The sequence below is a fragment of the Crinia signifera genome, chromosome 8, assembly GCF_055691185.1.
Source record: "Crinia signifera chromosome 8, ASM5569118v1, whole genome shotgun sequence".
Classification (NCBI taxonomy): domain Eukaryota; kingdom Metazoa; phylum Chordata; class Amphibia; order Anura; family Myobatrachidae; genus Crinia; species Crinia signifera.
The window spans coordinates 36,237,363-36,247,732 of record NC_139224.1 but is presented as its reverse complement, the minus strand read 5'-3'; positions in this window follow the sequence as shown (position 1 = coordinate 36,247,732).

Here is a 10,370-nt window from a genome sequence, read left to right as displayed (position 1 = left end):
AGTGATAGGTTCAATAGAAGTGTCTTCAATTTTTGGGAGTAAGGAGGTTGAGGCAAGAATATAATCTATTCTTGATAGTTGACTTGTGGCTGCAGGGAGACAAGTAAACTCCTTCTCTATGGGATGGAGTGTTCTCCAAATATCTAATAGTTGAAGTTGGGCTGCCAAGGCAGTTATTCCGAATTTGGGTAGTTTGGGGGGGCGTGTGGGGGTAATTTGCCTATCTAGGATGACCGATGAAATTAGGTTAAAGTCACCCCCCAGAATAATCGGGGAGTGTGTGTGAGGTGTAAGTAGAGACACTATTTTCAGAAAGAATGGTTTACTATATGTATTAGGAGCATAGACCGACATAACAACAAATGACTGAGTTTCATAAGACATATGGCATAAAACAAAGCGGCCCTCAGGGTCTGCAGTAACATTATTTACATGAATAGGTAGGTTAGATCTGACTAATATAGCTATGCCTCTAGCCTTTGAGGTGTATGGCGCGGCCGCAACCATCTTCCACCCCAAAGCATTCAGTTTCAGTGTTTCACTGGCTATCAGGTGTGTCTCCTGCAACATAATCACATCTAGACAAAGTTTATTTAGGTAAATTAGAATGCTTTTGTGTTTGCCCGGAGAATTTATGCCACCGATATTCCAGCTCCCAATTTTAAGTGACATCTAATTTCTCAATGTGTGAAAACGCAAGAGCATGATATAGCATTTGTGGTTCAATGGCTGGATACGCCGCAACAGAGTATAGTATTGACATGTTTGTCAAACCCATAGGAGGAGGGATGGGGTTAGGAAAGTCAGAGGGAGAGAGGGGGGGAGGGAAACACAAAAAGACAAATACAAACAAGAAAATTTGTTTAAATTGACTTCCGTAAGAAATCATCTGCATTCTAGGATATAAATATCCCAGACATTCGCTTGGAGAGGGTTGGCTCCTAGTGTCAACCGTCCAAAATTTTTGGTATTTTTATACTAACAACAATTCACTGAAATTGTAATCAAACTTTCTATAATAACCATCTCTCAGCAACTCTCGCATCCTGTTGTGAATGGTTCAAGAAAAGTGTCTGTAAACCAGTGCAAACTTGCAACATAAAAATGTCCAAGCACTTGTGGGCCATTACAAACATTGATGGTTCCCACTGGTAACCTAGCCATCTTGGCTGTCAGTCACGTGTGTCCGCAGTCAGAGAAAGATCAGTTTTGTGTTTACTGCAGTGATCTGCATCCGGACCCAATTGGGTATGTGGTTCTCTTTGACCTACAAGTGGTGCTGGTGACGCATGAGTCGACAATAATAAGGAGAAAAATTCAAAAATGGAAAAGGTAGCTGTTGGCATAGGTGCCCTTAAGGCCAATGCATACTTATAATCCAAATTAACCGATGGTGTGCTTATACTAGGGAAGTAAATGGTTAAGAGATGCTGCCAGGTCAGTCACAGTCCGACATGTGATGGGGAGATCTCGGGTTGCCCGCCTGTTCCTGTAAATATGCCTTGGCATCATCTGGGTTAAGGAAATCTTTAAAGGAGGAGCCCTCAAAGATTCGCAGTCGGGCCGGATACAACAGCGCAAATTTTCTGCCATCCTGTATTAATGTCGAGCATATCGGGGAGAAATCTTTGCGTGCTTTAGACAGTTCTGCGGAATAGTCCTGGAATAGCAGGATTTTATGAGATTCCCAGGTAATACAGTAGGAGCAAGTTTCATCTTTGCTCCTTTGGGCAGGGCTAGCCATGGCTAGCCATGGCTAATCTATTGTTCTCAACTGCAATACAATATGTATTGCAGCTGAGAACAATAGAATAGCCATGGCTAGCCATGGCCAAAGGAGCAAAGATGAAACTTGCTCCTACTGTATTCCTAACTTTGCGCGATGCAACCCATAACAGCTCCTTGTGAAGGTAATTCAAGGTTTTAAAAATGATGGGACGTGGCCTGGCGCCCTCTTGTGGTTTCTGTGGGCCCAGTCTGTGCACGCGCTCTATCACAAGATCATTGCATCGATCCTGGCATTGTAATAGTGTGGGTAGCTTGATTCTCACAAAATCATATAATTCTTGTCCCTTTATGGACTCTGGTAACCCCACTAGCCGCAGGTTATTTCTCCTGGATCTGTTCTCCAGATCCTGGATCTTGTTCTGTAACTGATTGATGGTTTTAGTGTGATCAGTAGTGACTCTGGATATTTCAGTAACCTGAGCAAAGGTTTCCCCCACCCTGTGTTCCGCTGTTAGGACCCTGCTCTGGAGCTATGCTAGTTGCTGGTTTATGTCTTTGGTCTGCTCCTTAAGGAGAGGGCCAATTGCCAGTCTCATTGCTGCTGCCAGGTTCCCATATGTAATAGGGGTAGTCTCATCTGGTTTGTCTGTGTCGGCTAGCAGGCGAGGGGTTGCGCGGGATAGGGGTTCAGGTACCTGAGAGTCATCTGCTGTCTGATCATCCTCCGATTGATATTGGCTGTGTGACGGAGATGCAGGGAGAGACACGCTGGCGGAGGGTCCGGGCGCCATCTTGGATTCTCTGTGTCCTTTAGTTTTCTCCCTCTGTGAGCGGCTTCTTGATCCCGGCATCGCCGAGAGGTACTTCTCCATACGGCGGGGGTTGTCAGGAGTGCAGCGGGTCTCAGTGAGCTGAGTCTGGGGAGGCTTTAAGCCTTGTAAAAGGTGTTTTGGACGGCTGTCTATCGGAGCTGCGCCTCTCAGCAGCCTTCCATGCAGCCGCCGGAACCGGAAGTCCCCAACACCTACCATTTACGTCCTACCAAAAATTCATAAACACTTAACTAAACCCTCTGGATGCCCCATAATAACAGGAACCGGAAGTATAACATCCAATTTATCAGCAATGGTAGATTTTTATCTTTAGCCCTTAGTTTCCAAAACAAAATCATTCCTTAAGACACAGGAGATGTACTTAGAAAATTACAAACATAGAGTGGAATGCGAAATGCACTCTAATTAGTGCTGATGTAAGCACCTTGTATACAATCTTTGATTGGCAACAAGGAAAAGATGCAGTTTGCTTTTTTTTTTAAATGAAAGTACTTATTCAGCTAAATTACAAGATTTTATTTTGGATGCAATTTAATAAATTTTTTAAATTAATTATTTTTATTTTAATATGAGCTACTTTTTACAAATTAGGGGTACAGCCATGGGAACAAGGTTTGCCCCAAGTTATGCCAACCTCTTTATGGCGTTCTGGGAAACTGGGGTTTTCAGTGAGAGGTTGGCGGCAGGGCTGGATTTCCCGCGAGGCACGGGCCTATGGGCGGCACCTGCTGGGGGCGGCAACGGTAAGCAGTAGTGTGCACCAGAAGTGCCCCCCTTCAGCGTGTGTTACTGTTAGCCGGCTCCGGGGGATCGGGTACTGAAGACTCAGAGAGAGGCTACCTGTAATGTCAGTGACAGGAGTTTGCACTTCCGGCGCTCGGTACTTGATCCCCGGCACCGGAAGCACAAACTCCTGTCTTTGACTTAACAGGGCTGTCTCTCTCTGGGTGTTTAGCACCCGATCCCCGGTGACGGAGAGATGCAACCCTGTGATGCCTGTCCGCTAATGAAAAGAAACAGCGCTGGAGCCACCCTGATGCTGAGGAGGGAGCTTTGCACTACCAGGGAGCTGAAGACCTCCAGCCCCACGCAGTTGAAGTAACTATACCTCGGGCTGCTGTAGGTACTGTGGGCGGGATGTACTAAAGGGAAAATGCGGTAAAACGGGGGTTTTACCGCATTTTCCTATGTACTATTACCCGTCCGCCCCGTCTCCGCCTGGCAGGGTATCGCCACCCTCTGGGTGGCGATACCCTATAGAAGCCTATGGGCTTCTATCGCCGCCCGCCGTCCGCGCCCCCCCCTCCCGTCCTCCATTGATCTCCTCCTCCCCCCAGCAGGTGTCACAGCCGGTAGGACATCCGGCTGCAGGGGAGAGGAGGAGACGCAGGGGGACACTGGCAGCCGCCGGGATGTGACGGAGACCCCCGCAGACCACATCACAGGTATCGCTGGGGTGTCCGTCACCGCAACCCAATGCTAGCCGCATATGTTAGTACATATGCGGCAGCATCGCGGCGGCTGTCAGGCAAAGGGCAGTGATGTATATTAATACATCCCGCCCTGTATGCGCTGCTATCTGTGCACTCCCTCACTATAATAGGTGGGCGGGGGGGGGGGAAATAATGTGGTGCCTAGGAGCGGGCTGAGACTTAAATCCGGCCCTGGTTTGCGGGAGGGGTGGACCTGGTGTCATGGTGGCGTTTAATAGACGACGTGTTTTTTATTTGGAAGGGGAATAATGAATCACATCATATTGTGAGCTTTTAAATAATAATTATTTTAATATTGTCTTAACCTTTAACAGCAGCAAGACGGATTTAGTTTTTTTTAGACCTGGTAATTTATATTGAAATATATTATAAATTCAGACAAAAGCACATAGAAAGTCTAAAGACTCAAATTTTTACACAGTATTAGTATAAATAGTGAGCACCATGAGAGGTGGTTAAAAAACATACCGTTGGGGGGGTGGAGCTAGCTGCACACAGGGACAAAGGTGCCTTCCCGGAGCTCCCTCTATAACAGGCCCCTTAGCTCACCTCAAGGGACTTCACAGCCTGTTCTCTGGTCCCCACAGCCTCTCCTCACCTCCTCCACACTGCAGGGCATCTTTGGTAAGCTCTCTGCTGCCCCCAGTATCTCCTGGCAACCGAGGCCTACCTCAGCTCCGGATCCCGCAGGCTAAATTTAGCCGCGGTACCTGCCCTAGCCACCGCTGCCATGCCAGGCCCCTCCCGCTCACCAAATCCCCTGGGGGACTTACCCTAGCCTCCTGCCTTGCCGTGAATGTGGGGAAGGCCTGTAGTGTGCCACCCACTGCCCCGCTGCCTCCCGTTAATTGCGGCCTACCTCTACTCCAGAAGCCGGGGGCTCACTTTTGCTGCAGTGCCTGCCACGGCTGCTGCTTCCCCCGCACGACTCCCCCCTGCTTATTAGCCCTCTGGGGGACTACCCCACACCTCCTGCCAAGCTTCTGGACACAATGGCATCCTGCCCTACTTGAGCAGACGGGGTCTTGACCCTACAGAAGCTAAGGAGACCCAGGAACTCAGGTAGCAGTGGCAGCCATTTCCCCTAAGGTATAGCAGAACAGGCTAACACAGCTGCAGCCTGGAACCTGGCTGTATACATTGAGAACTCTGACACACTATAAATTATCTGACAATAACCGCTGCAGTTTTTAGTTACGTTCAGCATACTCTCATTTCTCACTACTCTGATTTATAGTGGACCTGGCAATCTCAGGGGTGGGTCTTGGGATTCCGTGACTGCAGGTGGGTCTGAGACCGGTGCTTCCTGTGTTACTCCCACCGACCACCTCTGTTGCACCTCCCTACCAGCCCCCCTCTAAAAAAAAGATTTAATGCTCCATCTGTAATGTCACACTAAAAACAGAACCTAGCATCCCTTGGGTGCCCAATCCCCATCATCCTATGCTGATTTTATCATAACACCTCACTGGAAAAATATCCCCTTTTTATGTTTTTTTTTATTTTATTTTTTTTTATCTTTTTTTTTCTTTAATATAATGCTTTTGGACATTGTTTTCCCTGAGACTCTGACTCTGACTAACACTCATGCAGAAGTCCTCTGCCAAAACTCCTAAACAAAAAAGAGGCGATATATCACAGCACTTCACTAGAGGAAAATCCCAGCAAAAGGGCCCTAGTTCTCCCCCTCTGATCGCTATGGAAAATGACAACATCCCTTCTCCTGTTCCGTCCACCAGGGAAGACATCATGGCTCTCCGCTCCCTCATCACTGAGTTTAAAGACTCTCTTGAATCCAAACTTGACAAGGCGGAGGCGCTATCAAATCTGAGGTTTCAACCCTAGCTGCCAGAACGACAAAAATTTAATCCCATCAGGACAGCCTACAGAAAGCTGTAAATAACACTAGCAGGGACCTGTATCATATAATCACCGAGCTCTCTGATCTCCGCACAAAAAACGAAGATCTTGAAAACAGAGAGCGCAGAAACAACATCCGATTCGGAACATTCCAGAGTCAATTGCTCCCGAAGCCTTGGAACAATACCTGACCAATCTGTTCTCTTTCCTTGTCCCCAATATAGGCTCACGGTCATTACCATTGGAAAGGGCACATCGCGCCCTTTGACCTAAGCCCAAGGACAATGAACTTCCCCGGGACGTTGTCATATGATTCCTCAGCTTCAAGGACAAAGAGCTTATTCTTGCCTCCACATGGAGTAAACCCCACATCCTCTTCGACTCCGTCAAACTCCAATTTTATTAGGACCTTTCCCCCCTGACTCTCACCAAGCGAAGAGAATTTCGGGACCTAACTAAAGCCCTTTGTGATAGGAAAATCAGATACAGATGGGGTTTCCCTTTAAAGCTCATTGTTGACCTAAATGGTAAAATAGTCCTCATTCACGATCTTCGAGACTGCAAAGATCTACTCTATCATCTGGAAGAAACTGGTCCTTCCTCTGCTGGAGATTCCTCAGCCCCGGAATTACATTCCCCCATCGCAAGCAGGGTAAATCATCTTTTGCTGTTTCTGCTGACCCTATATCATCCACATGTTGTTTCTGGAATCTGGACTGTGCTCCTCTACTCCTCACCCCCCCCTCCTTCCAGGTTTACTTACTATGCTGAGACCCCTCTTTAACTTGTAAGTTATACTTGTTTATTTTTAGTTACTATGTTATCAATGTGCTACATTTGACTGCTTTATATATTAGGTTGTGTGTTTTGTTTTTTTGTTTTCTGGTTGCTGTGTCGAAACTCGACACACTATATATCGGAAAAACTGTTAATCCTAATGTACTAAGGCTATGCTTCCTAATTGTCTCTTCATCTATATGCAGTCTTATACGCACTGTTACTGTTTATTGGTTAAAGTTCACAAAGTGCTGCTTCTCCTCTCTTATCCTCATTACCATACTATCTGTGTTTCCTCCCACAAATCATTCCCCTTCCCTTCCTCACACCCAAGGGACGCACCTGCTCCCGAACGTCTCCTTTCTCTATTTTGCTCTGTATCCTGCTAGGATTATTCTATTTATTTTTATTAAGCAATAACTCCCCTGTAGTTTTCCCCATTTATTTGTTTTTTCTAGAGGTGTTTTAGGATAATTAGCCTACATCTCTTTGGACGTCTGTGTCCTAACTTCTATGTACACCCCCCCCCATCTATTTAGTAGGGTCTTTGTACACAGCTCTTTCTCTTCCTCCCTTCTCCCTTCTTTCCTCCCACTTTTCTTTTCCCACTTCTTCCTATCTCTTATCTAATCTTCTACCCCCTCACTCTTTCCCCCGTTCCTTACCTCCCTCCCTACTCTCTTAGCAGGTCGGGGTTTTATTTCTTCCCCACCTAATTATTTCTTTCATCCCTTATCATGCCTTTGACCATCGTATCCATGAATGTCAAGGGACTCAATACCCCCCAGAAACGGTCGCATTTGTTCAATTCACAATCTTAAAGCAGACATAGTTCTTCTACAAGAGACCCACTTTTGTGCTCCTGGCCACCCAACATTACTCTCTAAACGCTTCTCCACTGTGCATTATTATTATTGCAATCTTAATTAACAATAAACTACCCTTTACTCAAACCTCTGTTCACACAGACTCGGATGGTTGCTATATCATTCTGGCTGAGAAGAGAAAAAATGTAGTTTGGAGGAGGTAGCAAGCCTCTACCAAACCACAATATCCTGGCGCTTGATAAAAAAATATATATATAAATCAAATATAATAATTTTATAAATCTATATTAATTTGAATTTAGATTCAGAACAGCTGCTGCAGGCATCTAGTGAGTTCACCTGAGCTCACACAACAAGGACCAAAAAGCAAGAAAAAGAATTTTGATGCTCTGCGCTGCTGTAGATCTATTGTTTCATTTTAATCTGCTGATTAGGAATGATCCCGGACACACTCTTGATATTATAACATTTTTATAGAAAAATAATAAAATAACATTTCATACAATAGGATGCTCAATAAAAGACATACACATATATGATTCTAAAATTAGGCTAAATTAATATAAGATAGCACTTAGGGGAAATGGAGTCTCCAGAACTAAGTTGGTTAATAGCGAGAAAATACTTTTCTTTGTAACAACAGTTCAGTAAGCGGTAGTAGAATCCGCACAGTACAGGGTTAATAAGCTGGTGTAAGAATAGGCAGCCAGTTCTTTAGCATGTAATCGAACACGCAAATAGTGTTAGTTGGCAGAAGGTCAGTCACCGGATTAGGCAATAATGATGGTACATTTAGATCCTTGTAAATACTCACACGGAGCGTGTCAGATCAAATAATGCTCAGCAGGCCATAAGGGATAGCCTGCCGCTGTTGATACAGATTTGTCACGCTCAGCTGTTTTGTAGTTGTACCGGCTATCTGCTACAACTACAAAACAGCTGAGCTTCCTGTGGCTGTCCCTCTTAGAGTCCTCCTCCCTCTAACACTTTATTGTAAATTTATTTTGAATAACAGGAGGCCCGATTGTCCAGAGATATTCTTTTCAAATGCTCAGTAAATGGAGGCCTAGGCCTTCCATCTTTATCTAAATACTATCAAGCCTCCAGGCTCAGCCAATTGGTAGCCTGGCATTTTCCTAAAGCCACCAAATGCTGGGTCGACTTAGAGTCCGAATTGAGTAAAGTTACTTCTATCTCTGAACTCCCATGTCTATCTGGGATTCTCTATCTCCTAAATACTCCCTGTCCACATACCCCTCCCCCTCCCCCCACTAAGACATCACCCCTCCTTCCCCCCTGGAAATTCTCCCCATATGGTCTCTATCTGGACGAGGGCAGGTATAACCAGCTTTCGCCACATTCTTGGGGTGACTGGACCGCAACATTTTACCGAACTGCGAGAGCGACACCCCCTCCCTCAATCTTGCGTCTACCAATACCTCCAGGTTCGGAACTTTATCACCACGTCTCTTCCCTCCCCCAACTTACCCTCCCCTCCTCCAACTATGGCGATGGAATGTCTCTGTATTTCTTGGCCCACCGATAGGTACCATTTCCCACATATATCATTCCATACTATCACAGGATCACCCAGCCCTAGCGACTCACGAACTGGGAATTGGATCTAGGTACTACTCTGGGGGAGGATACCTGGGAGAAGATCCATGCCAACATCTCCAAGTGCTCCATTAGTGTCTCCATTAAGGAGACTTCCTACAAAGTGTATACCCGTTGGTACCTGGTCCCAGAACGCCTACATAAAATTTACCCCACTACCACTGCTCTATGATGGCGGCAATGTGGCCAGATAGGATCTTTTTTCCACATATGGTGGACATGCCCTAAATTAATTCCTTTTTGGTCAACTGTCCACACACTTGTATCTTCTGTAATCCCACACTGTCCTCCCCTCTCCCCAGCCACGCTGCTATTGTGTGCCCCGGTTTGCCAGTTATCCAACAATGAAAAGAAATTGCTGCTGCACAGCTAAATACCAGATTGCTAGATCATGGAAACGACCTTCCCCTCTGATACACCAGGAAATTCTCAATTGTGTTTGGTTTGTGGCCAAAATGGAATTCATCACTAGCCTCCAGAATAGCACAGTGGACAAGTTCCATACTGTTTGGTCACCATGGTACATGCTATATAGTGCGGTCCTTCCTGGACAAGCCTAATTACTTGGGTTTTATTTGGGATTTATTTAATTAAATTATTTATTTTATTTTCTCTTTTCCCTCCCCGGCCTGCCCCCCATTCCACACCCCCTTCCCTATTTCCCTCGCCTAATCATTTTCTACTTTAACTCTTTGTACTCCCCACTTCTCTATTCTCCCAAACTCCCTGGGAATCCTGAACTACTACTCTTTAGCCCTGAACCCACAAACTCTCTTGGTATACACCCAAACTTAATTGCTATACAAGGCTATCTGTTCTGAACTCCAAATATTGATCCCCGTCTTCGCCTTTATTTTCTCTTCGTATCTAATTCCAATCTGAACTCATAGGTATCATTTTGTTTAGGTTGGTACCACAGAAATGTTAGCAAGCTCCTATATCTCTTTACCTACTACTAGTCCTTTTCTATCTACTTCACTTACCCACCGCTACCGCTGAACACTGCGTTTCCCAATTAAGTATATTGTCTGTCTGGTTGTTCTCCGGACTGCATTCATGTTTTATTTGTATCTTTGTGGTTCTCTTAATAAACTTATATGATTGAAAAAAAAAACAACAACATACCATTGGGTCAGTACAAACGTTTAAAGAGAAATTGCACCAATGTGAATATATGAAGGAACAATTGGTGGAAATAGACCAACGTTTTGAACAGAAAGGATACCCAAAAAATT